The sequence below is a fragment of the Triturus cristatus genome, chromosome 3_2 (assembly GCF_964204655.1).
Source record: "Triturus cristatus chromosome 3_2, aTriCri1.1, whole genome shotgun sequence".
NCBI lineage: Eukaryota > Metazoa > Chordata > Amphibia > Caudata > Salamandridae > Triturus > Triturus cristatus.
Window position 1 is genome coordinate 398920827 of NC_140584.1, and position 26142 is coordinate 398946968.

Sequence of the window (26142 nt, forward strand, 5' to 3'; positions counted from 1 at the left end):
AATCTGCACTGGTTTGCCAAACCAACCACCCTTCTGGATCTAATTCAGAAACATTGAAGGATGTGTTGGATACGTAAGTCTGCAACGTAGCAGGGGACAGATCTGTATGATTAACCCAAGCAGGATAAGCACCCAGATCTGGAGTCGCGGGAGAATGTAATTTTTTAGTAGTAGCCAATCCAAAACAGGTTGTCTGAAAAATTGATGAATTTAAAAATAACATGTGATTCGGGATAAGACAGGCACGATGCAAAGCTTCTGTTCCCTGTACTTGCCATCGTTTGGAGCCCCAAACCGATTTAAGATCGACTGTAGCTTTCCATAAATCATACCCGCCACTTGCCAACTCGTCCATAAAGGACTTGGAATACAACAATTTGGTGTGTGTCAGTCCAACTTTAGAAGCAGACTCAGGCGCAACTCGAAAATAAAAGGAGGCCGGATTAGACACACTAAAATCTGAAAAATAAGTGAATTTTTCCACTAATGTGGCAGAGCTGCCCATCCTAGGGGCGGGGCAGTATTCCCATTGTGTATAATTTACAAAATTTCTAAACGTATTTGCTTTGTGTAGGAAATGTGTGCCATAATGTTGATAGCAATATTGCTCATCATAATTAGCATTATCTAAATACAAATCCTCAGCATCAAATGCAGCATAATATTTCAAATCAGAAAACAGTGCCTCTATGGCTTGAACATCCCAATCATCTGAGTGAATGTTCTGCTTAACGACATCACCCATGGAAACACGAAATACATTTGGCACATTAATCACTTCAGTGGGGCCATAAATCTGAAATTTAACGGCATCCCAAGCGATCCCATCACGCACAGGCCAGGCAGTAATGCTCACAAAAGTCTGGTCCCTTTTCATGATATGTGATGAGGAGTGTGGGGCCAAAGTTCCATCAATAAGTCGAATTGTAGACCGTTCATTCAGGTAGTGTCCATTGATAAGTCTAAAAAACACTACCACAAAGCCAATGGACATAAACAAAAAAACACATATGAGCACCAGCCAAATGTAAGTCCAAGGGGGTATTAAAAAATGTATTTTGAACCAAGCCACAAAAATTGAAACTTTGGACGGGGCAATAGAATTCATGGAACGAGAATCAAAAGAGTCTTGTGAGAGGGCAACTGTGGTGGATTTTAAAACAGGCAAGGTAACATCCGCAGGATAAGCATACTCAACTTCTTCAAGCACACCACCAGGTCTTTGTGGCAACAAGGGACCAGTAACAGCATGCATCTCGACGGCAACATCAGGAACTGTGTCAGAGGCTCGGGCCACAACAGAATTTCTCAGCATCGAAGGGCAGGAAGCCGCCGGAGTCATACTAAGAAGAATCGGCCACTCGTTGTAGTTTGACATTGTCAATCGAAATGTACCTGTTATCCTTTCGACCGGGAAGTGGAGGTAAAATGACTGTTCTAGTACCCTGTACTCCAAGCACTGGAACCGGTGCACGGTAAGAGGGGCTGAACTCCATCTTGTTCGCCACCTTCTCACAGACCAGGTCACCAACTCGAGGTAGCCAGCCTGTAGAAAATAGGCCTCAGCTAGGCCTACCAGTGCAAGGGGTTCGCCCTTCTCTGCACAGAGTCTTCAGACTATTAGAAAGAAGTTGGCACAGAAACTGAAATAGAAAATACAGAGTTTATTAAACCTCATGAGGTGGAACCACATTCACCCAGCACCCTGTGGTGCTGAATGAAGGTAGCACACAGAGTAGAAGAACCATGGGTCTTTTATACCCACACAAGGGCTCAGAAAAAAGGGCAGTGCAAGTATACATGAGAAGAGTTACATACATAGATGGTCATACAGAAATGCACCATCAACAGTAAAGGAAGAGCTAGCAGTTGCTGACTCTGGTAGAAACAACCTGATAGTTACAGACTAAAAACAGATGCATGGACAATTAGATATTCCTGCGCATGTGAGGGGTAGCAGAGTCTAAGTATAGCCAGTCCTTTAAACAGAGCACAAGGGAAGACAAAATGGCTGCCAGAAATACAAAATGGATTCCACAAAATGTACAGGATAGCTTCTAAATACCAGATGGATTCTGCTAACGCTAATTTAATCGCAGCCAATTTACGACAGACGACCCTTTTAGCGTTAGCTGCAGACATCTCCCATAATCCAGTAGGAAAAATGAAAAATATGCATATTAATAATTTTTTATTTTTTTCATAAATATCCTAATTCATTGCTAGGTGGGCATTTCTCATTCTAAATATTGTTAAGCGAGTATGTATAAGGTATAAACAGAAGTACAAAGGGAACAGAGAATTGGGTCCGACAGATAGCAGGAGAGAGTAATTACTATTATCAGAAACAGAATTATTAGCTTTCTAGTCCTAAGCAAATCCTAGAACCATCCAGTAAAAACATTTGCAAGGCTCCTATGCATTTCAGTTACCATCAATTTCAACTTCAAAAACATTTTCGCTAGACTTTTCCAGTGTTTCCTTTATGAGGGCTAGAGTATCTATCATTATACCCAATACAAACATTAAAGCAGTCAGACATATTATTTACAAAAATGATCCTGGATCCAGAGGACCAGGAGAACTACACAGGACCATGAGAATTAGGACGAAGAGCTGCAAAGGGTTGCTCCTCCTCAAAAATGGGACGATCAATGGGGTACATTTTCAACAAAAAGAAAAGAAGTCCTTGGGAAATTAAAGCCGCTGTACAACCAACCAGAGGGGAGTCTTCTCCCTGTGTCCGTTTGAGCCTCACAGGCAGGCTCTTGTTGTTCCCACGGTGGAGCTGCACAACTCGCAACTCAGGAATCATGGCCTAGTTTCAAGGGAAAAGTTTCTTCTTTCAGGATAGGGCAATCACCCACCATGGCAAATGCGCTCAGCGATCCTGTCCAGTGTCTCAGGCAGTGCACCAGTTTTCTTCATTTCAATCTAACAGGCACCAGGGACACAGCACCTGTACCCTGAACTCAAGTCCTTCCCTAACTCCTGTATTGCTCTGTTGGCACACTGCTCTTTCGTTGGTGCCATAGATCTTGGCCAACAAAGGTGAAAACTTTACAGCCACTTTAGGACCAGGATTCAGAGGCCTGATGATAGGATCTCTGAAGCAACCCTTGTTTCAAAGGGGGTTACCTCAAGCAAAAACTTTCTCGCCTTCCTGGTCGGTCTGTGACTCTCGGCTGGGCATCAAAAGCTTGATCCACGATTTCTCCTTTCTGATTTGTGACCCCGTCTTTCGCCCAAGATAGTAGCAGGGGTACACTCATCACAATGCTTCCGGCCTTCTACCTTCACTGAGGTCCTGGTTGCCAGTAATGCCTGTGCTGGTTACCTTCACTTTGACTTCAAGCTGGACTGGTGCTGACTCCTCAAGCTGGATCTGATGTCCGCGCCCCTCTGGCAATGGTTGTAAAGCAGCAAATATCTATTGGTGGACAGAACAAAAGGTCTTTAGACAAGGCACAGAAATAATCTATCAACAGAGAGGATAGTCTCAGAATACTTCCTAGTCTAGGGACGCCCCATATATTAACAAGGCACCCTGGAACCACTTTCATATGTGTGAGAGTAAATAAAACAACAGCCTGAACCTATTGGCAAGTATAAAAGGAACTCTTTAGTGAACTGACAAGAGTAATACGTCACCCAATGCCAAGCAGTCAAGGAAGACTGTGTTCATTTCTAAAGACCCTCAAGAAAAAGGAAATGTTATACAGTTTTACTCCTAAACATTGCATTATTTGTACAGGACTGCAGACACTTCTAAAATGATTTTTCTTAATAAAAGCACCTACATTGTATACTCAGGACCATGCTCTCATGTTATAGGAGCAACAGGAAAGTCTAACACTGCTAATTTAACAAAGATTCTTATTACATAAAGAACTAAAAACTTCAACATAATGGGTACACGTTCTCCAGTGGAACATCTTGTGACTAACAGACTCCTATAAAACAATATTTTCCTCAAAAATGTTTGCTAAGGATCACATAGACCTCTTCCCTGCATTCTACATTTTCACAATCCAAACTATGCAACATTAGGTCTAGTAAGGACTGTCAGTTTATTTACACAGACTAGCTAATAAAACTAGCAATGCCCTTGCAAAACTGTATGTAGCATGAGAATAACAAACAATAGTGGTGTTGTCACCTGAGAATTTTCAAACAAAAACTGCCCACAGCTAGTTCCCCTTAAAGATCAAATAAGGAAGCAGCAATCTAGACTACTCATCCTCTCATAATTCCATCAGAGAGGATGGGTAGTAACATAGCAAAATATATTTATTCGTTTTATTAATGCTAATAATGTTTAAAACAGTATTACTGAATAGCCAATTAAATGTCTCATGGTTATTTCACAGACAGTTTAGACAGGCTCGAAAAAAATTAAGAAAAAGAGAGAGAACAGATAAATTTGCCTACCCTTAATTTGTAGAGGAGCTAGCCTCCTCTCCCCAGTTTTGACAGTAAGAAACCTGTAACAGGTTTCATTCTGTCAACACTATTAGCCCCAATTTGTAGCAACTTGGCATAAACAAACTCTGAGGAGCTAAATAGCACATTTCAGCTAGCCAAAGAACATATTCCTTCAGCAAATGTACTAGTGCAACATAAGGCCGCATGAATTCAAACTGAATCCCATTGCTTCCAGAATTCAACCCTAAAAACATTTATACTATATATATATGGCAGAGCCATTGTCTTTTAAAGAGAAGTCACATATACTATGTTCATTGAGTGCACACAAAAACTTGCTTTTGCCAAAAAAAAGGTAAGCAAAAACCTCTTTCTTCCCCTGCCATTTCGTCTTTCAAATGTCGAAATGTCAAAGCTCATGGGAAGCCGAGCCCTGCCAGGCCTCTAAATGTAGGAGTTCGGCCTTTAACCTATGCAGCTGTTCCATCTTGTATGCAAGGTTGTCATGCGGTGCTCCCAAGTCAAAGTGACCCTAGAGACCGAAGGCAGAGCAGCAAAACCCACTCTAATGTGTGTCTACCAGCAATTTCAGAGGTAAGCTTAATAACTTCTGCCAGTTTTTGTACATAGGTATATTTAGAATCAGGGTGCTGAGTGCTTGAGCAATATAAATGTCAGCTATGAAGTTTTATGCTTACATATGTGCATTTACTTGAGTCTAAGGCAGTTTAAAAGCTGCTCTGACTGGAGAAATCTCATTTAAATTGTGAATTTTTACTCAATTTCGACTTTGATTTTTAGGGCACTTAACAATTAATATCCTACAATGTTTTTGCATAATAGTCATCCCCAGAATGTCCTCTACATATCCCAGAGATATGGCATCAGAAATGTATAATGTATGCCCTTATAAAAATGAGTTTTATACGCCTGGATAAAGTGACATTTTCACATGTAGTTGACCCCCTATTGCTGTATAGCACGGCTTAAATTCAATTTGGATGCTAGGAGGTCACAGCATCATGATTCAGGCATTATGAATAGTAAAAAACGAATTGTTTTTGCACCTATTTGAAAGAACATTTTTTATATAATCAAAATATATATTTTTTAATAAGTCTAATCATTTTGATGAGTCTACATATGAAAAGCAAGCTGCATCCCTTGCCCATCATATGTAAACGCAATTATTCACAGCCCTAAGAACAGAAACTTATCTTGAAAGTCTGCGCCACTTTTAAAAGACAGTCATTATTATTTAACATCAAAACCCACTCTTATCCTTATTTAAAAAGGCATTAACAAAAGAAATCCCTACTGTCAATCTGTCCTCTGTTTATCAAAAATAATGAAACTATATTTCTAACTTTTAAAACAGCAGTCTGAAATGCCGCATTTTACAACGTGTTTGACTTTAGCTGTTCTCTGTGGCCGGAGTCCGCAGAGAATAGAAATAGTCTTGCTGACACAGCTGTTTGACACGTAAAGGCGTCAAATTCACCAGCTTTTCAAGTCAACCTTTCAAGCCAACACAACTCTGTTGTTCTGTATAATGTGAATGCCTTTGAATACCCTATACAAAAGGATAAATACTGTGACATTTTGTATCTGAATTTAGTCTATTGTAAAACACACAATTTCGTTTTTCTCTCTACACAGGTCATCTTAATTTTAACTTTCTAAAGGTAAAATTCTTATCTGATAGTCCATGTTAGCTTTGCGCCACAATTTCCACTGAGAAAATTAATTCTCAATTGGAAAATCGTTTTTATATAGGCATATAGCCCTTAAAATTTCAAGCAAGAGCATCATTTTACTTTTTGTCTAGGATTAATGCAACAGTTTAAAAAAAATAAAAACAGTTTTCTATGGAAAGTCTAACTGGTCTTTGCACAAAATAGGGCCGAGGAAGGCTCCTTGAGTTTCGTTCCTCAGCTGCCCTGTCTTATCAGAGAAGCTAAAAATAGCCCCTCAGCGCAGAACCGGGCCACAGCGAGTGCTCCTGGCCCCCACCTCTCTCCAAGGCTGTCCTGCTGCAAGCATTACACATTTTCATGTCAGTGAAGCTTTCTAAGCAGTGATTTCACCTCCTGGTTCACTCCCCTATTTTTAGCCCCCACCTTACAGGCTGCAAGGTCAAAATCTGCCTCACACAGCCCTGAAGCTGTCAAAGACAAAAAGCCTTCCTAATTTTATCTAAACTGCAATAATTTGCCCTATGGAAACATTTATTTTAATATACAATTTCTTTTCAAGGGTCATAAGTTTAGGTTCAATTCTAAGATTAGCAGGTTCAGCTTAAATTAGAACCTACAACCCTGTGGACCCAGCACATTGGCTCACTGAACCACCAAGAACACAAAGCTGCATAGGAACAATTTGCAAATTCAAAATACCCACAATTTTTTTCAAGATAAACTTTTAACCGGTCCCTAATTACTCTTCATTAATACTTTTGTACATTAAGGGTCTCATCAAATCACAGGGGTTGCTCTTTCTCTAGCTACACCCCTCTCAATTTCCTTTTGCGACTTATTGATGTGATGAGACCAAATTAAATTTACTCCTTAACAATTTCACTTCCCAGAATTCTTTCACATATTCACAGTCATTCAATCACGCGTTATTTCCAGTGCTAGCAACATCCAAAACACAATTTACCACACCATAACATTTAAACACACATTAACCCACAGATCAACACTTAAGACAGAAACAAAAGACAGCCCACAGACTTTACTTAAACCAAACCATTTGTAAATACTAGTTGCAAGTCATATTCACCAGATTTGGCTGGCAGAACACCAGAAAAACGCTCTGCATCTCATCACTTATGAATGTTACTAAGTGCACAGACCAGGATCCTTTTATGTACATTTTTAGTTCCTCGGGGTACTAGTCACCAAAGAAAAAAACACTTTTATATACCTAACCCTAGTTAAGTACCCCCTCTAGGGGAGCCGGCTAATTATATACAAAAGAAATGGTACATCCAAGAAGACAACACATTCATTCATTCACGTACTTTTTCTCCCACATTCGTACACAATCAAACATCTCTTGCCTAGTCTTTTGCTTAAACATACATTGTTTTCCAAAAATCAAATGACCCATACATAGGCCAACGCAACTCCGGATCCTTACAAATGTATTTATTCCATAATGCGCTGTACATTATAGAAGAAAGACCATACTTAATATACATATCCCTATTAGGCGTCCCCTCCGGGGGGGTGGGGGGGGGCGGCAGTTGTGCTTCATCAAGATTCAAGGTACCATTCCAAAAGCAACACATCTTTTGAAGTGTGCTAAAGACAGGCATGCCAAAAATAGTGCAGAATATGCAATATTATAATCAAAGTAGCACTTAAGGTACCTTTAGTACGATGTGCCGTTCAAATCAATTCAGTTAGAGAAAATTCTCCTCATTACCTGCCTATGTGAATTGCAAGTCACATATGTCAAAACAAACCAAGTTGGCCAACACAAAATATACCATACTCAAAGCCACAGTAAGCGTTACTAAACTACCTTACCAATCACAGGCATCAAAACCAACAGCAAGCGCCGCAGAAGGACACTTACCAATCACTTGGTGTCCAGATTCATCCTGCCAAGTTCTAAAATCGACCAAATGGTCACTGCACGGTGAATCAACAGAAGAGATCTCAGTCGAGGACCGGTGCCACCTGGATGGTCAGATCAGAAAGAAAGGAAAAGCCGCCGTGGATGCCAAGACTCTGGTCTTATCGGGCAGTGATCACGTCCAGAGCGAGATTCCAATCCTTCGTCGCGACCAATCCTTTGGGCATCCGAGTCACCGATGAGTCCCACGTTGAGGCACCAATTGTAGAAAATAGGCCTCAGCTAGGCCTACCAGTGCAAGGGGTTCGCCCTTCTCTGCACAGAGTCTTCAGACTATTAGAAAGAAGTTGGCACAGAAACTGAAATAGAAAATACAGAGTTTATTAAACCTCATGAGGTGGAACCACATTCACCCAGCACCCTGTGGTGCTGAATGAAGGTAGCACACAGAGTAGAAGAACCATGGGTCTTTTATACCCACACAAGGGCTCAGAAAAAAGGGCAGTGCAAGTATACATGAGAAGAGTTACATACATAGATGGTCATACAGAAATGCACCGTCAACAGTAAAGGAGGAGCTAGCAGTTGCTGACTCTGGTAGAAACAACCTGATAGTGGATAGTTAGATATTCCTGCGCATGTGCAGGGTAGCAGAGTCTAAGTATAGCCAGTCCTTTAAACAGAGCACAAGGGAAGACAAAATGGCTGCCAGAAATACAAAATGGATTCCACAAAATGTACAGGATAGCCTCTAAATACCAGATGGATTCTGCTAACGCTAATTTAATCGCAGCCAATTTACGACAAGCCGACTAAAGGAATCTGAAGTTCAGCATCAGATGAGGAGGGTAAATGTTCCTTCGCTAGACTGTCTCTGGCTTCTTGAAGATTCTGCAAGACAGCACAGTGTTCATCTACGTCAAAGGGTGCAGCTGACGCCGCCATGTCTAGACCATCAAGGTCTGGAACAAACATTCGAACACCAAAGAGCATCATGTATGGGGTCCGCCCACCCAGAGACCTTCTAGGGAGATTATTAAGTGCACGTTGCACGTCATACAAGTCGGCTAGCCAGTTCCGGCCAGTACCCAAAACTCTGGCTGTTGAAGACTGCTTTAAGTCGCGGTTCATTCGCTCCACTACACTATTACCCTCAGGCCGGTATGGAGACGAAAATTTGACTTGGACCCCCAAATTTCTCATGGCCTCTTTGTACGCCTTTGAGGCGAATGCCGGGCCCTGATCAGAAAGAAAGGTACCACATGCAAAACTCCCAACAAAGACACGCAAATCTTTTATGACAGTGCGAGAATCAGCACTCCTTTGTGGCCAACCCACAGAAAACGTGTGCACGAATCAACTGCAACCAAGATGTATTTGTACGCAGTATCAGAGGTAAAAGGACCGCAGTGATCTAAATAAACGCAACTCCATGGTTTATTAGATATATATAACTGAGTTTGTGGTGGGCGCGCCGCAGTTGAAGGTTTAATCTGCTGGCAAATGTCGCAATTAAGAACATAAGCTCTGGCTTGTTTGTACAAACCGCACCACCAGTAACGTTGTTGTAGCAGAGATACAGTAGCCGTAACGCCGGCATGCGCGAACGCCATGCCTCGTGGGCTGCTAATATCAAAGAAGGTCTGCAGTCCGCGTTGGGAATCAATCTGTCACCAACATCCTTAATCCTCACCAATGGGACTTTATCAGGACTTAAGCGATAATGATAGCGAGCAGGGAAACCTCTCAGTGGCTTCGTTCCCAGCTCCGTAGCAGCAATAGCTGCCAAGATGTCATCATCAATCTTACTTTTGGATCTTGTAACTGCTGCTACTAAATATGTCGCCACTGCTGTTTTTGCTGCCTCGTCAGCTAAGCTGTTGCCGACAGCATGGACACGAACACGTTGGTGACCAAGAGTGTGAATTACATTCACGAGGGGCAGACGGTCTTTAAGATCTGCCACTCGAACCCAAAGCAGTTTATGCTTAATAGTGCTACCTTTGGAATCACGGTAGTCATTCTGAGACCAAAAGTGTAGATTGTCGTTGTAAGATTGAACACAATAAAAGGAGTCACTCACTATAAGAGTAATGACTCGAGGATCAGCAAACTCCAGTGCAATCACCAGAGCACGAAGCTCCGCCAACTGAGCGGTACAATCACCCAATGACTGCGTATGCACGACATCGGACTGGAATTCACCATGTACGAAAGTACCGACTACAATTGCGCAAGCCGCTGAGTAGGCATGCTTTGATCCAGTTGCGGGTTGCGCAGAACCGCCAGTGTATATGACACAATGGTAATCCTCGAGCGGGTGCAAGGACAGAGGAGCCGGATGAACGAATTCATATTGCAAAAACTCCTGAGTTTGAAGTGCCGCGTCAAAGATAAAAGTGACATCCGGCGAGGTCAAGGAAGTGGCCCTTTGTATCCACCTTGGATGCAAAGCTTTAGTATTCGGTACACTCGCTTTTGTCACCGCCTCAAGGGCAGGATAGGGTGTTACCACCAACATGCGTTTTCCCTGCGACAGCGCTCGTTCTTTCAGAATCGCCATCTGCACCGCTGTCAGAACCTTCTCGACAGCGGAAAAACGCAGTTCAGCTGAAGTGTACAAGTGAGATTTGTAAGCAATGGGGACGGTGTCACCCTCATTGAACGTTAAGCATGTGAAACCAACTGCGCCGGGCACTATTCTTATGACCAGGTTAGTGTGGTTATCACGTGTCTGTAAGTACTTAGAAGCAAGAAGGTCAGCTTGCAATAACTGCAATATAGCTGAATGCTCTGGCAGCCAACAAGATTTGGAAAAAGTAGGTTGTACCAAGGCATAAAGCGGCTTGATACGCTGGGCATAATCCGGAATGTAACTTCGACCGAAATTCAGAAAACCCAGCAGGGATTGTAATTTCTTCAGTGAAGTAGGAGCACGGAGGCATACGCACTTTTCTAGAAAGTGCGGAGCCAATCCTCGACCCTCATTGTTGAGTTCGTACCCCAAGATCAACACTGTATATTCCTCAATGTGTGACTTCGCAAAGTTGAACTTGTAACCGAAGTCTGCAAACAAAACAATAATACGATCAACGCGAAGGAGATGCGGGTCCAACTCGTCATCTGTGAGATAAATGTCATCTACATAAGAGTACGCATCTGGGTCTATGCCCTCTAAGAGGGAGACCACGCGAGCAGCAAAGACACCTGGGCTGTTTTTATAGCCCATTGGCAATCTTTTGAATTGTTTTTGTTTGCCACCAGAGGTGAACGCCGTCCACTCACTACTAAGAGAGGACAGGTTATGGCTGTAAAAGCCATTGGAAATGTCAAGTGTGGTTTTAAACCTTTTTCTCACGAGACTATCGACGAGAGCCGAACTATGGGTGTTCTGTACTGCACAGGTCCGGCAATGAGAGTTTAGGTGCCGGTAATCCAAAACTAGGCGGTACGACCCGTCAGGCTTCGTCACAGTGAATAAGGGATTATTCATAGGTGACACACATGTTTCGATTACTCCCTGATATTCCAATTGTTCAAGGATCGACGCGACGTGAGGTCTAGCTTAACGACGCATGGGGTATTGGGGTTGTGGTTGGGGCGTTGTCCGCAACGGAATCTCATAGCCGGGAGACAATTTATCCCAGCCAACCTGATTTCGATATAACGCAGGCGCCTGCACCTGAGCCCATTCGCCGGCGTACCTTTTAGCTAGGACCTTAGGCACAGTGTGTGCAAAGGCTGGGAGGATCACCTCCTCCCCTCTAGGAGCATCCAAAATGAAAGCCGGGGGCCAATCTGCCTCCGCCAATAGAATATCATAGGTAGTGGTCAGATTATCCCAAAACACCCCTTGAATTGTATGTTGTATGTCACCTTCTATTTGAAGGACAATATTATATAGTCTATCAGGGGGAGACACCCGAGTGTCAGCAGTTTCAAAATTCACGAATATATCAGTTGCTGTGCTGTCGCTACCAGATATGGACGCAGTGCTTGTCGCACTACTGTAACTTCCGCCGCGCTGTCTAGCAGCGTTAGCGCCCATGTCAGGTTCTGAAGCTGCGTCCGTACCATCTGAGGCATACCTCGCTGTCAGTGCAGCAACCTTCTTCTTCTGAAACGGGGGTCGTTGACGTGCAGAGTCCTCTTGCTTGCCTTTTCCGTCAGTCTGTCGGGTTTGCTCACGTGCTTGCGGTGCACCGCGACTTTTCCCAACGCCTCCGCCACCGGACTGTGAAGCCGATGTTTCCTGTGAAGAACGAGGAGAGCGTTGTTCAGAAACCTGAAATCGATCAGGTGACTTAATAGTAGCACGATCGCGCAGATCATAAGTGCGTTCACTACCTGACGGTACTGGAGAGGCGGGACGAGACCCCTGTTTCTGTTGCTGTTTCTCTTGTTTTTTCACCCTCCAACTTTGTTTTGGAAAGTTAGGGTGTTCGTCCTTACCAGACGAATTCGCCTTTGTCTGCTGAGAATCAGGATTTTTCACAGTCGGCTTAACACCTAAAGCGCTACGACCAACTTGTTTGTAGGCCGTCGCAATAATTTTCGTGAATTCCCTCGGCTTGTCGTCTTCGTTCACTCTGTCTAATTTATTAAGCACTTGTAACTGCATAGCATCTCCTTTGAGGTTGCCCAATATCATGGTAGCAACCACATCAAAGACTCCGACAAGCGCATACCCAATTCAACAGCAGCCTGCGCACCATGATTCTCCTGAACACGTTTAATAACGGAGGGCAGTACCGACAGAGACGGAGTGCCAAAGCACTTCGAGTATGTCGCTGCAAAGAGCTTACCCCAGTTCTCGCAATCAGCCATATCTGGGACTAAGTCTTTCGGCAATGGTAAGGATCCTGTGTTTCTCCACAGGAGTCGTATGCGGATAAACCGCTTCAAATTGGTCAAATTTCTCAGCAAGCCAATAAGGGAAATCATCCCTATTTTGGGGTCGCTTGCCGACAACCGAATTAACCATAACCGGAGTAATCACCACTGCGTGGTGGTCCGACTGATGTCCCCCAAAAGCAGTAGCGACCGCCTGCACGTTGCGTGACACGTACTGCACTAAAGCCCTATGTACTGAAATAAGGGCAGTGTGAAGTACACGCAACTCAGCCTCCGATACCTGTAGATAGCGGGGATGAGGCGTAAATCCGGCAAGTACCGGCCATGTGTCCCCTGCAATCGACAAAGGGCCCATTCTCGCCGGTACAACCGCATGGGGAAGGGCGCCATTAAACCAAATGTTATGCTGCCAGGCAGAAATAGGAATTTCCTGTGTCCTATAAGGCGTATAGTTGGCTGGTAGCTGCGTGGCAGTATAGGTGTGGAACGTATCATCGTCCTCACTCACCGCCGGCAAAGTAACCCAAGAGTAGAACAACTCAAACGTTATAGTTAGGAATTAGCATTTAAAAAACCTTAGAAATTCAATGAAAAAACCAAAGGTTTCACACATGTTATAGATAGCTGGACATTTCACTCGTATAAAACCATTGAAATTCCCCTGTTATAGTTAGTTCAGCTAACTATAACTCGTGCGCCCGCAATGCACTGCTGATGATGTCACATATTACATCACTCATGACATGGTCAGTGACATCACTCATGACATCACAGATGACATCTCAAATGACATCACTGATGACATCACTGATGACATCATCCAGTGAATGTGTGTTTTTCTGAAAATTACATATGTTTTATATATGTATATCTCAAGGTCGATGGAAGAATAAATGGGTATATAAGTGTCTAAATGGATGATTTGTTTTTGAAAAATTTATTGTATAACTGACTGATTAAGTGTATCTTAGTGAAAAGGCGGCATCGAAACGTGTAGATCTAGCTCTGCTACGGCCCTGATGTAACGAAATAAAACGATTGAAACTGATACTTTGGGAGTGCGGCCCGTTTTTCCTCCTGGCTAGGAGGATTGTGTGCAAAAAAGTATATATATGTATATATCATTTGAAAACCATAGTTATTATACATATTTGTGCAGAGAAATACACATATCTAGATACATACATATAATCAAATTCTGAATGTTTACTAACACAGGGATATGTTGAACATTAGAGTTTAGTATGGTGGTTATGTAAGAAAGAGGCAACTCTTGAGTAGTCTTCTGAAGATAAGATAGTTATATGTGGATCTTATGTTTGGGGGTAATTCATTATATAGTTGGCTGCTTGAACTGAGGAAGATGTACCACCTATGTTTTTTTTCTTATATGGTGGGGTTTTCAGTTGAGGTGCCAATCTTGAGCGGAGGCTCCTTTATTAAATGTATTTGTTAATTTTATTACTGATGAAATTTGGTTCTGTTCCAAGTATTACTTTGTGGATGGTACAAAGCAGCTTGAAAGAGGGTCTTCTGGTAACCAGAAACCAATGAAGGGCCCTCAAGGCAGAGGTGTTGTGGGTTTGTGGCTTCACATGTAGGAGCAGTCTGGCAACAGAGTTCTGAATCCGTTGTAGTCTTTTCATAGTTGATAAAGATGATCCGTGGTAGAGGTCATTGCTGTAATCAAGTTTACACAGTACAAGAGAGATAGTAGCTTAGACTTTGTGTGGACATCCAAGGTGGTAGAAGATGTGTCACATAGATTTCATATTAATGACGCTTGATCTTGTTAAGTTGTGCACCTGCACATTCATTGATAACTTGGAGTCCATGGTAATTCCAAGGTTTCTAACTTCCTTAGATACTTTAGGAGGTGCCAGATCGTCAGGCCAGGCGGAGAGTGCAATATAATTTTTCTAATCGCCACATGTGAGTATTTCAGTTCTGGAAGCATTCGGTTTGAGATAGATCAATTTCATCCACTGAACAACAACTCTGAGGTAACTGAAGATTTATGAGTTTCAAAGGTCTTTCCAGTTTAAGTAGTATTTGTGTGTCATCCATATAGTTAAGGCATGTGAGCTGAAATTCATTGATCACTGCCGTTGATTACTTTATGTAGATGTTGAAAAGCATGGGTGAGATGATAAAGCCTTGAGGGACCCTGCATTTGTAAAGTATGGTTTGGATGAGAAAGGGGGTGCATGAATGGCATTTGTTCTGTTTTGAAGGTATGATGTGATCCAGATTTTTAAAACATTTATTTTAAAAGTTTTATATAGCGCTGGCTAGACCCATAGGTATCAGAGCGCTTTACACAAGGTCAACAAAGTTACAACAATAATAAACAATTACAAGTTACATCAAATGTATGAGACACATTAATGGGAGAGAAGGAGAGACAAGTAGAGAGGGAAGGGGACGGGAGGTTAGAAGGGAGAGGACGAGGGGGAAGACGGAATAAGACACAGAGGGAAAATCATCCCAGTTGAGAGCAGTTTTCTCAATGCCGGCTTCATAGAGCCTTTGTATTAGAGTGTCGTGGTCAACTGTGTCGAAGGCAGCTGACAGGTCCAAGAGAAGTAGTGCAGCAACCCTGGTCCGGTGTAGTGTATTTTTAATGTCATCCCAGATGCAACGTGAGCAGATTCTGTGCCTCTTCCTGGGCAGAATCCTGTTTTGTAATCTGAAAGTAAGGAGTTACCTTTATGCTACTTCACTCTATGCTATTTTACAGTAACCACTCTACTGTACGGCATTCCACTGTATGTCACTTCACTCTACGCCACTCCCTTGTACGTCTCTCCACTGTCCACTGTTCCACTCTGTGTCAATCCACTCTACATCAGTCCACTGTACGCCACTCCGCTATAAGCAAATCTACTCTGCAACACTCCACTGTATGCTATTACACCCTACACCACTCCAACCTATGTCATTCCACTGTACATCACTCCACTGTATGCTATTCTACTATACACCACTGCACTCTACACCACTCCAGTCTACGCCACTCTACTGGACACCACTATAAGCCATTCCACTGTATGCAACTACACTCTCACCACTCCATACTACGCCCACTCCACTGTACGCTATTCTACTCTATACCACTCCACTGTGCACCACTCCAATCTATGCAATTGCATTGTAATGCTAATCCACTGTATGCCACTTCACTGAATGCTACCTCACTCCGCACTATTTCACTGTGCACCATTCTACTCTACGCTACTCCATTGTATGCAACTCCCCTGTATGCCGTTCCATTGTACGCTATGCCAGTGTACGCCACTCCACTCTACACCACTCCACTGTACACCACTCCATTCTATGCTAATCCACTCTATATAACTCCACTATAAGCCACTCTGCTCTATGACACTCCACTGTAAGCCAATCCACTCTACAAAACTCCACTAAATGTTTTTCCACTCTATGTCATGCCACTCTACTTCACTCCAGTCTATGCCCCTCCACTGTACATCCCTCTAGAGTACACCACTTCACTGTACACTATTCTGCTGTACGCCACTCCACTATAAGCAAATCTACTCTGCAACATTCCACTGTATGCTATTACACTCTACACCACTCCACCCTATGTCATTCCACTGTACGTCACTCCCCTGTATGCTATTCTACTATACACCACTACACTCTACACCACTCCAGTCTATGCCACTCTACTGGACACCACTATAAGCTATTCCACTGTATGCAACTACACTCTCACCACTCTACTCTATGCCCACTCCACTGTACGCTATTCTAGTCTATACCACTCCACTGTTCACCACTCCAGTCTACATGATTCCACTGTGCACCACTCCAATATATGCCACTGTAATGGTAGTCCACTGTATGGCACTTCATTCTATGCTGCCGCTCTCAGCACTATTTCACTGTGTGCCACTCTACTGTACGCTACTCCATTGTATGCAACTCCCCTGTATTCCACTCCACTGTACGCTATGCCAGTGTATGCCACTCCACTCTACCAATCTCCACTCTACACCACTCCACTCTACGCCACTTCACTCTATGCTAATCCACTCTATATCCCTCCACTCTAAGCCACTCCGCTCTATGCCACTCCACTGTATACCACTTACTCCATGCTATTTGACTGTACATAACTCCTCTCTACGCTGCTCCACTCTACTTTATTCCACTATATGCCATATGCTCTTCCACTCGATGCCACTCCACTCTATGCCACTCCACTTTATGCCACTCCACTCAATGCTATTTCACTATACGCCCCTCTACTGTACAGTGTTCCTCTCTATTGCACTCTGCTCAATGCCACTACACTGGCCACTATTCAACTCTACGCTACTCCACTCTATGCTAATGCGCTCTAGACCACTCCAGTTTATGCCTCTCCACTATACCCCACTCCACTGTACACTATTACACTGTATACCACTACCCTATATACCACTACACTCTATACTGTTCTGCTCTATGCCACTCCATTCTACACCACTCCAGTCTAAGCCCCTCCACTGTATGCTACTACACTCAATTCTACTCCATTGTATGATATTCCACTGTACTCAGCTGCACTCCATGCTACTCCACTCTACGCTATTCCACTTTACCCCACTCCACTCGATGCAACTCCACTGTATGTTACTCCACTATATTCTATTTCACTGTACTCCATTCCACTGTATGCCACTGAACTCTGTGCCACTCCACTCTATGCTATTCCACTGTACAACACTAAACTGTACCTCAATCCACTCTATGCCACTCTACTATACGCTATTCCACTGTATGCCACTCCACTGTACTACACTTCACTCTATGTCACTCCACTCTACACCACTCAACTGTATAAAATTCCACTCTACACCACTCCACTGTGCCATACTCCACTCTACTTCACTCCACGCTATGACACTCCAATGTATGACCATCCACTTAAAGACATTCACCTTGACAATGCTGAACTTTATGATTTGAAACACAGTTTTAGTAAATAAGATAAATGCATTAAAATGTAATGAAAACCCAAAGGTTAAACCTTTGTTATAATTTGGAAAAGTTTACTTATTGTTTCTATACAAACAAACTTTAAACTACTCAAACATTACAAATTCTCAAGATATATTTTTACCTTAAATTAATATTTTATGCACCCTTTTAAATTACTATAACTTTATTTGTTCTTTATACACAAACCAAACATAAAGTACATAGGAATTAAGAAATTCAAACGTTATATGGATACTTTAAAAATATCATTTTACTCAACACCTTCAAATTATTATAATTCATGCACTTCCATACAAAATGTGTTGAACTCAGTAGCCATATAACATTAAGTATTTCTGGCGCCTTTTCCATGCACTGATTATTGCCTTTCATGTTACATCATTTCATTTGGCATAGAGTGCAGGTAGAGTGGTGAGTTATAGTTAATGTACTGCAGCTCATGGAAACAGTCCAGCCCCACCTACCAGGCCAGGTCCTCCCTGAAATGGAACACAAGCAACCCAGGACCAGTTTCGTCCTTGTTTTTTTTTTTAGGTACTGCAATACTTCCTAGGAAGACCTTCGATACTCTGTAAAAAATGTTTTTAGTTATATAGAAACCTATTAATAATTTAATAAAGTTGCATTAGGTAGGGAAACAATATAAAACCTCATAATTGACCTGTAGCTAAGGCCTTAACCCAGAACATAGCCAAAGTGTACTTAAAACAACATAGCTGCCTTTAACTTTTTTAAAGGCGGTCTTTAGCCAATCACATAATGACTTGTCATCACTATGTACCAAGATACTTCTGTGAAATACTGACACATTTTTCGAAAATACAGCGGGCACAGATATCACTGAGTTGAAATGCCTTATAGCATGAAAAATACTTACGTGTATTACCCAAAAGGATCATCTGTGCACCACAATGTCTAATCCTGCAAAATTCCATGTAACTCCACTCAGGCGTTTTTGCGCTACTCGAGATACACAAGTCAATGGAAAATGCTTGATTGGAGGAGGAGCCTCGCGCGCAACCAAGATGGACGCGTAGGCACAGGGCTCCCCGGACCCTTGCCGCTCCTCGCAACTTATCCTGACATTATCCTGGATTTGTGAACGGATTCTGGAAGATGAACCTTGGCTGAATCCATAACTCTTTTCAGAACGTAAATCGGACCTGGGAGACCTGAAATATAGCGTCTTGCATTTTGGAGGCCCACCTGGAAGCTGTGCCCGGTGCTTTGGTGAACTGTGGGGCCGGGGAGTAGTTGAACAACAACGGCATCGGAGCCTTGCCAATGACTGAGCCCCCACTTTCAGTTTCGCTTTTGCACTTCTGCATGGCCTGATCGAGGAGCTACTTTGCGCGGCTGGGGCGCCCTCCGGCCTTTGTACTGGACTGATTTGTGCCTTTTTCTCCACTTTTCCGTGCGGGCTCTCGGGCAGTCTGTGTCTGATCTGCTGGCACCCCTTTGCTATCGGTCCTGGCGGACCCCTCAGGTGAGCATCGCTTAACATGACGGGCAAGGGGGATCCCGAGAAACGGAGGACCAAGACTTCCCACCGTGGGGGACCAGTCCAGAGTAACATCATGGACCGTTATACCCAGGGCACAGGATCCCCCGGGCCAGCAAGTGCCGCTGTGGAGGACTCCGGTGGTGGCCCGTCCGTGCCCACGGAATTGTCGCTGCAGGACGTTATGGGCGCCATCAACGGCATAAGGGAGACCATCGCCCTGCAGTACGAGGCTCTGGCCCGTAAAATTGACACGGTTGCCATTGATGTTACGTTAATTCGGGCGGATCTCTCTAAGACTAACGAGAGGATTCAATCGCTGGACTTGAGGACATCCACTCTTGTCACGGATGTATCAGACCTCCAGGCAATTCTTGGCGATCTAAAGTCGGCGAACGACACGATGTCCCGCCGGCTGGAGGATTTCGAGGGTCGGGCACGACGCAATAATATCCGCGTCATAGGTGTGCCGGAGACTCTCGACAATCGTCCGGTGGACCTCATGGTCGAAGATCTCGTCCTCAATCATCTTGCTCCTTCAGGCCTGAGCAAGTTCTTCGCCGTGGAGCGTGCCCATCGTGTCCCGGGCGGTAGGCCTCGCCCAGGAGCTCCCCCGAGGCCTATCATTGCAAAACTTTTTCATTACAGAGACCGGGATGCGATCCTGCAGGCCTCGAGGGTGCACGGCCCAGTTAACTATGAGAATGCCTCCGTTAACTTCTTTCTGGACTTCACCCAACTCGTTCAGAAACAGAGAATGGGCTTTCAGGGGGTGAAGCGCCGTCTTCGAGATTTGGAACTTAAATACTCTATGCTTTTCCCTGCCAGGCTTCGTGTGGAATATGAAGATCGGACTATCTTTTTTGAACGCCCTGACATTGTGAGTGACTGGTTAGACTCCCTGCCGGACCGGGGCGAACGATCTGGGCGTACTGACGGTGCTGAGGGCGGAGGGCCTCCGCAGGAATGATTCTTGGTCCTCTACTTTGACATTTCCTTCTGCGCCCAGCCAGGTTCTACTTCAATTGTATATTTTGTCTATTAATGTTCTGTCTGGATGCGGGCGGGGACGGGTCCCTTTCCTCCTCTAGGGTCTTTTTGTAGCATGGGATTGTTAGGGCGACAGGCACACTGCAAGTTGGGGGGGCTGTATAGTCCGCAGGGGTGCAGGGTGGGGGGAGTTGCAATGGCGTGGGGGTGGGAGGGGGGCAGTGGTTGTTGGGTTGTGTGCTTTTTCTTTTCAAGGCGGTGTGTTTGTTTCCTTTCAGTTTTAGATGTCTGGCTGCGTGCCCGGGGACTCCAGCTTCTTGTGTTGGGATGGGGGGGGACGGGTTGAAACTTATGTCTTGGAACGTCAACGGATTGGGGGACCGTATCAAACGTGGGGTGGTGTTGCAATATTTGCGCCGATTGGCCCCTGATGTGGTATTTCTTCAAGAGACGCACTTGGTGGGTAATGTATGTCATGTCATGAACAGGGGGGGCTACAGACTGGTTGCACATTCTGGCTTCACCACTGGATCCAGAGGGGTGGGCATCTTGCTGCGATCTTCCCTCTCGTTTGAGATTGACAAAGTTACTCTTGATGATAGAGGGCGCTATGCGTCCTTGACGGGACGGTGGGAGGGTCAGACTCTTTCATTGGTCTCGGTCTATGTTCCCCCGGGCCTCCAGACCTCCACTTTCTCTGATGTGGGTCGTATGTTACTTGAACTTCCTGATAGTCTCTTGCTTGTGGGTGGGGATTTTAATTCCGTGATTTCTGGTGAGTTGGATCGTTACCCTCCCAGAGCCCTCTCTGCTGCCCAGGCGTGGCTCGGCGGGTTCTTGGACACTTTTGGCCTAGTGGACTGCTGGAGGTTGATACATCCGACACAGAGTCAGTACACATTTCACTCCGGGGCTCACGGGAGTCTCTCCAGACTAGATTACTTTCTTATGCCAGCGGCCCAGACCACCCGGGTCCGGGAGGTTAAGCACCTGGCCCGGGGCATTTCCGATCATTCCCCATTGTGGCTCCTCTTCGATACCGGGATGCGATCCGCCGGGCGGGTCGCCCCTATTAATCCCTGGTACCTGCGTGACCCCAAGATCCGCAAGGGTCTCATTAAGTCGCTTGACCAGTATTTTCTTGAGAATGAGGGGTCCGTCTTGTCCTCTGTGTCCTTGTGGGAGGCTTTCAAAACGGTTCTCCGAGGACACGCCCTATCCCTGATCGTGGAGGCCAAGAAAGCTAAGAACGGGGAGGTGGTTGCGTTGGAGGCTGAGATATCGGGGTTGGAGGCTACCCTGGAGACGGCTGTCACTCAGGACGGGCTCCACGCTCTCAGCCTGAAGCAATTCGAATATAAATCCCTTGTTACGGAGGCTGCTCGGACAATGTACAGGGAACAGCAGGGTAGGCTGTATGATGCTGGGGATAAGGCGGGTAAATTGATTGCTTGGCTTGATAAGAAGGAGAGAGTAAATCGAGTGGTCCCCGTGCTTCAGACGTCGGAGGGAGTGAGTGTGACTGACCCTGGTGAGATTGTGGAGTGTTTCGCTGATTACTTCCGTGCTGTGTACTCCCCGGTGTCTGATAGGGATGAGGCTGACTCCCGTCACTTGTTGAAGGATATTGCTTTGCCCTGCCTGTCGGTGGATGAGCGTGAGCAGTTAGATGCCCCGTTGTCGGTCGACGAGATTGCTACCGCGATTCGTTCCCTTCGCTCAGGCAAGGCTATGGGCCCCAACGGACTCCCTATTGAACTTTACAAACTGCAACCGGATAAAATTGCGCCATTTCTCCGTCGTATGTTTTCGGAGTCGCTTGAACTTGGTTCTCTCCCTGCTGACCAACGTTTGGCCACTATAGTCGTGATTCCCAAGGACGGTAAGCCTCGGGACCGTTGCACCTCGTACAGGCCTATTTCTCTGTTGAACGCCGAGCCGAAAATCCTTGCCAAGGTTCTTGCTAATCGGCTGCTTACTGTTATCTGTGACCTGGTGCATCCGGACCAATCCGGTTTTATCCCGCACCGGAATACGGCCCTTAACTTGCGGCGCCTACATGGCGTACTTGCAAGGGCGGAATATCTCTCAGAGCCGGCCATCTTGGTTTCCTTGGACGCCACGATGGCCTTTTATACGATAGAATGGCCGTATCTTTGGGCCGCCCTGGCAAAGTTTGGACTCGGGGCGGGATTTATTAGTTGGGTTAAACTCTTATACGCTGCTCCGTTGGCTCAGTTTGTCGATAATGGGAGGGTTTCCCGGCCCTTCGTTCTAGGGAGGGGCACTAGGCAGGGATGTCCGTTGTCTCCCTTGCTCTTCGCTCTGGCTTTGGAACCGCTCGCTGCTTGGCTTCGTTGGGAACCGTCGATAAGAGGGATCCAGTGGGCCCCTGGCTTCGAGGATCGAGTTTCGTTGTACGCGGATGACATTCTTTTGTACCTCACCTCACCACGTCAGTCACTCAATGTGTTCTTTGACATCCTTACTTCCTTCGGCAAGAACTCTGGTTTGATTATTAACTGGTCCAAATCTTGTGTCTATGCTATATCCGGTGGCTTCCCTCTCTTGCCTTCTCGTTTTCCTATTAAGGCTTCCCACTCCGGCTTTACGTACCTGGGGGTGTACGTCTCATTGGACCCGGCGGTCCGCTACGAGCATAATCTCATCTCTCCACTTCGGAGATTGAGGTTAGACGTGGCCCGTTGGCGTAAGCTTCCCTTGTCTCCCCTTGGTCGTGCAGCGCTTTTTAAAATGATGTCTCTTCCCCGATTCCTTTACGCACTTCAGAACTCCTTTGATATTATTCCGGCGGCCTACTTCCGGGAGGTGGAGAGCTTACAGAGGAGGCTTGTTTGGGATGGTCGTGCACGTATTGCTCTTGCAAAACTGACTCTCCCCTGGTATGACGGGGGCATTGCGCTCCCGGACATCAGGAGGTACTATTGGGCCTCCCAGCTGTCTGCTATTAACCATGCAACGTACGCACCTGGTCCGAATCCGGCTTTCGAACTGGATAGATTTTTGTTGCCGGGTGGCAACTTTAACAGAGCGCTTTACTCTCGATCGGCTGGGAAGAACTTAACCGGTCCCACTAAGATTGCTGTGCGCGTGTGGAGGGCTGCGAATGTGGCCATGGGCTGGAATGAGCGTTTGACGGGTGCGACCCCTTTGTTTGCGTCTGAAAGATTGGGAAGCCTCTGGACGACGAAGGGCTTTGAGCGTTGGGACACGATTGGCATCAGTAGAGTAGGTGACCTTTGGGTGAAGGGTGCGGTTAAATCCTTTGCTGCGCTGCAGAGTGAGTACGAATTGAGTGAGCGGGAGTTCTTTCGGTACGTCCAGGTTCGGCACGCCTTGCTCTCGGCCTTCGGGGCTGGGACTGCAGTCCCTGTGTCTTCGCCACTCGAGGACCGCATACTCGACGGTCACTTGCCCGACAGTACTATTTCCCTTATCTATAAAAAACTAATCAACGTTCGGGCGGATCTCCTCATGCGCCTTCGGGAGGCGTGGACCGGGGATGGTGTGGAACTGGACGATGAGGATTGGCAGTCTGCGCTGTCCTCCCCTAAGGAAGTAGCCATACCAGCATGTCTCCGTCTTGTCCAGCTTAAAATTCTCCACTGTGTCTACGTGACGGGCCCTCGTTTAGTTTTGATGGGTTTTTCTGAAGACGGGCTCTGTAGGCGCGGCTGTGGGCTCAGCGCCACTTTTCTCCATGTTCTCTGGGAGTGCTGTGAGGTGGCGGAGTATTGGCGCCGGGTGCATGCTGTCATGGAATGCGTCACTGGGGTCGCTTTGTTGCCCGAGGCTCGCCGATGTTTGTTGAACGTGTGGGAGCCTAATGACTATAATGCGGCTCAGACTCGGTGGGCGGCCCTTGGGAACATGATTGCTAAGAGGGACATCGCACAGCGTTGGGGTTCCCGACGGCCTCCCACCGTGTCAGTATGGAAGGAGAACATGGATTGGTGCATGTGCAGAGAGAAGACTGTGTATGTGTCTCGGGGTAAGCCGGGGGCGTGGGGTAGAATCTGGGGTCAGTGGAACGCGTACCGAGGGAACATCTGCACGCCCCCCCTCGTGGACACATCTGATGCAGCCTTGTCCCCCTGAACCTGAGGTTCCCGGACTCTTCCTTTTTACCTGTAGACGGTTGTGGTTCTCCCGTCGCCCCCACCTCCCTCTTGCTTATCCTCATTGTCCACCTGAGGGTGGAGTATGTATTGTGTAGTTCCCCGGATGTGGTTAGACGCCCCCTTTTTTGATGGTTTCCGCCTTGCTGTTTGGTGTTATTTTATTTTTCTTTGTTTGTCTTTCTAAAATTATGTATCCTGATAACCTCTGAGGTGCACTCAGTAATTTGTTAATTCGGCTGGGCCCCAGGGGGCTTGTTGCTGCCTCGATGTCGTTGACCATGTACATATTAGCGGCCGGCCCTGGTGGTTGTAGGCCCATGTTTGTATTGATTTTTATGTACAATAAAGGTTTTCGCAAAAAAAAAGAAAAAAAAAAAGAAAATGCTTGATTGGAAAAATGCATTTTGGGACCCCTCCTTTTATCTTTGCATCCCCTTGACCAATCACCGCAAAACTTTGTATTGTCCGCCAATGTAGAAAGAAAAATTGGTCTGCAAAGTTTCATGCCTGCATGTGCGCGCACACACACACACACACACACACACACCTGTGCCTAATTTGATCCTGTGGATGGTAGTTGGGCTTGCCGGCAGTCATTTTTGGGGTTCAGCAGTTATTTTTCCTTACCGGACATTTCCAGAGGACAAAACTCACAAGAAGAAAAGGAGGAGAAAGAGAAAGATGGAAAACATTTACGAAGGGAAAAATAGGAACCTGCAAGAGAGATACGAAGAGGCTGTAATTCTTTAGTTATCGAGTAAAGAGGATTCCAGACTATGCAGTCTTGGTATTGGGTGCGGTGACATGCAATAGCCCCGGCCGCGAGCTTCTGAGCAGAGGTTCGGGCACCAGCACTCAATCTTAAGCACCTCACACACGTACACACACATACACATATATGTCTACATGTGTGTCTTTGTGTGTTTGTGAACGCAGAAAGAAACACATTTGAAACAATAAAATTAAATCAGTGCTTTTGTTTATTAAGCTCATTATATTTATGTTACTTGACAAAATGGCCCAACAAAAAATAGACTTCTGTATTCTGGCGCTGCTCTCCTCTGCTACAGCCCTAGATAGCTGAGTGAATGTAGACAGAGCATTGATCTAGCACGAGTGGAGCAAAGAAGCCTACTTCATTAGTCCCTGATTTTTTGAGAACATGATTGATGCTTTATTAAGCTTTGGCTAATTGTGCACTTTATTACTGTGGAAATAAAAATAAGTCCGGAATTAACATTTGGTAGCAGCAACACCCAAGTTTGAAGTCACTTCAGTGTGCACACAGGGAGTCATCCTCACTCAGCAACTTGTCATTACAGTCAATGATTTAAGCACATTTTGATTGAGGTGCTATTCTACGGATCAAGCCCAGCTCTCTAGAGTCCTCTAGCAGGTATGTAGAATGATGAGCTTTGGCTGGAAAATCTCATGACGCTTTGCCTGCAGAAACAGTCAATCCTCATTTCCTGTGTTTTAACAGGGGAATATACTGTTTCACTTTCCAGAAAATATGCTCCCTAATCCCCTCACAACCTCCATCATCCCTACCGCTCTTCCCTACCGCACTACAAGTCCCGGCATGCATTTACCACCTGCTAAAAGCAGGTGGCATTTGTATGCAGTACAACCCTA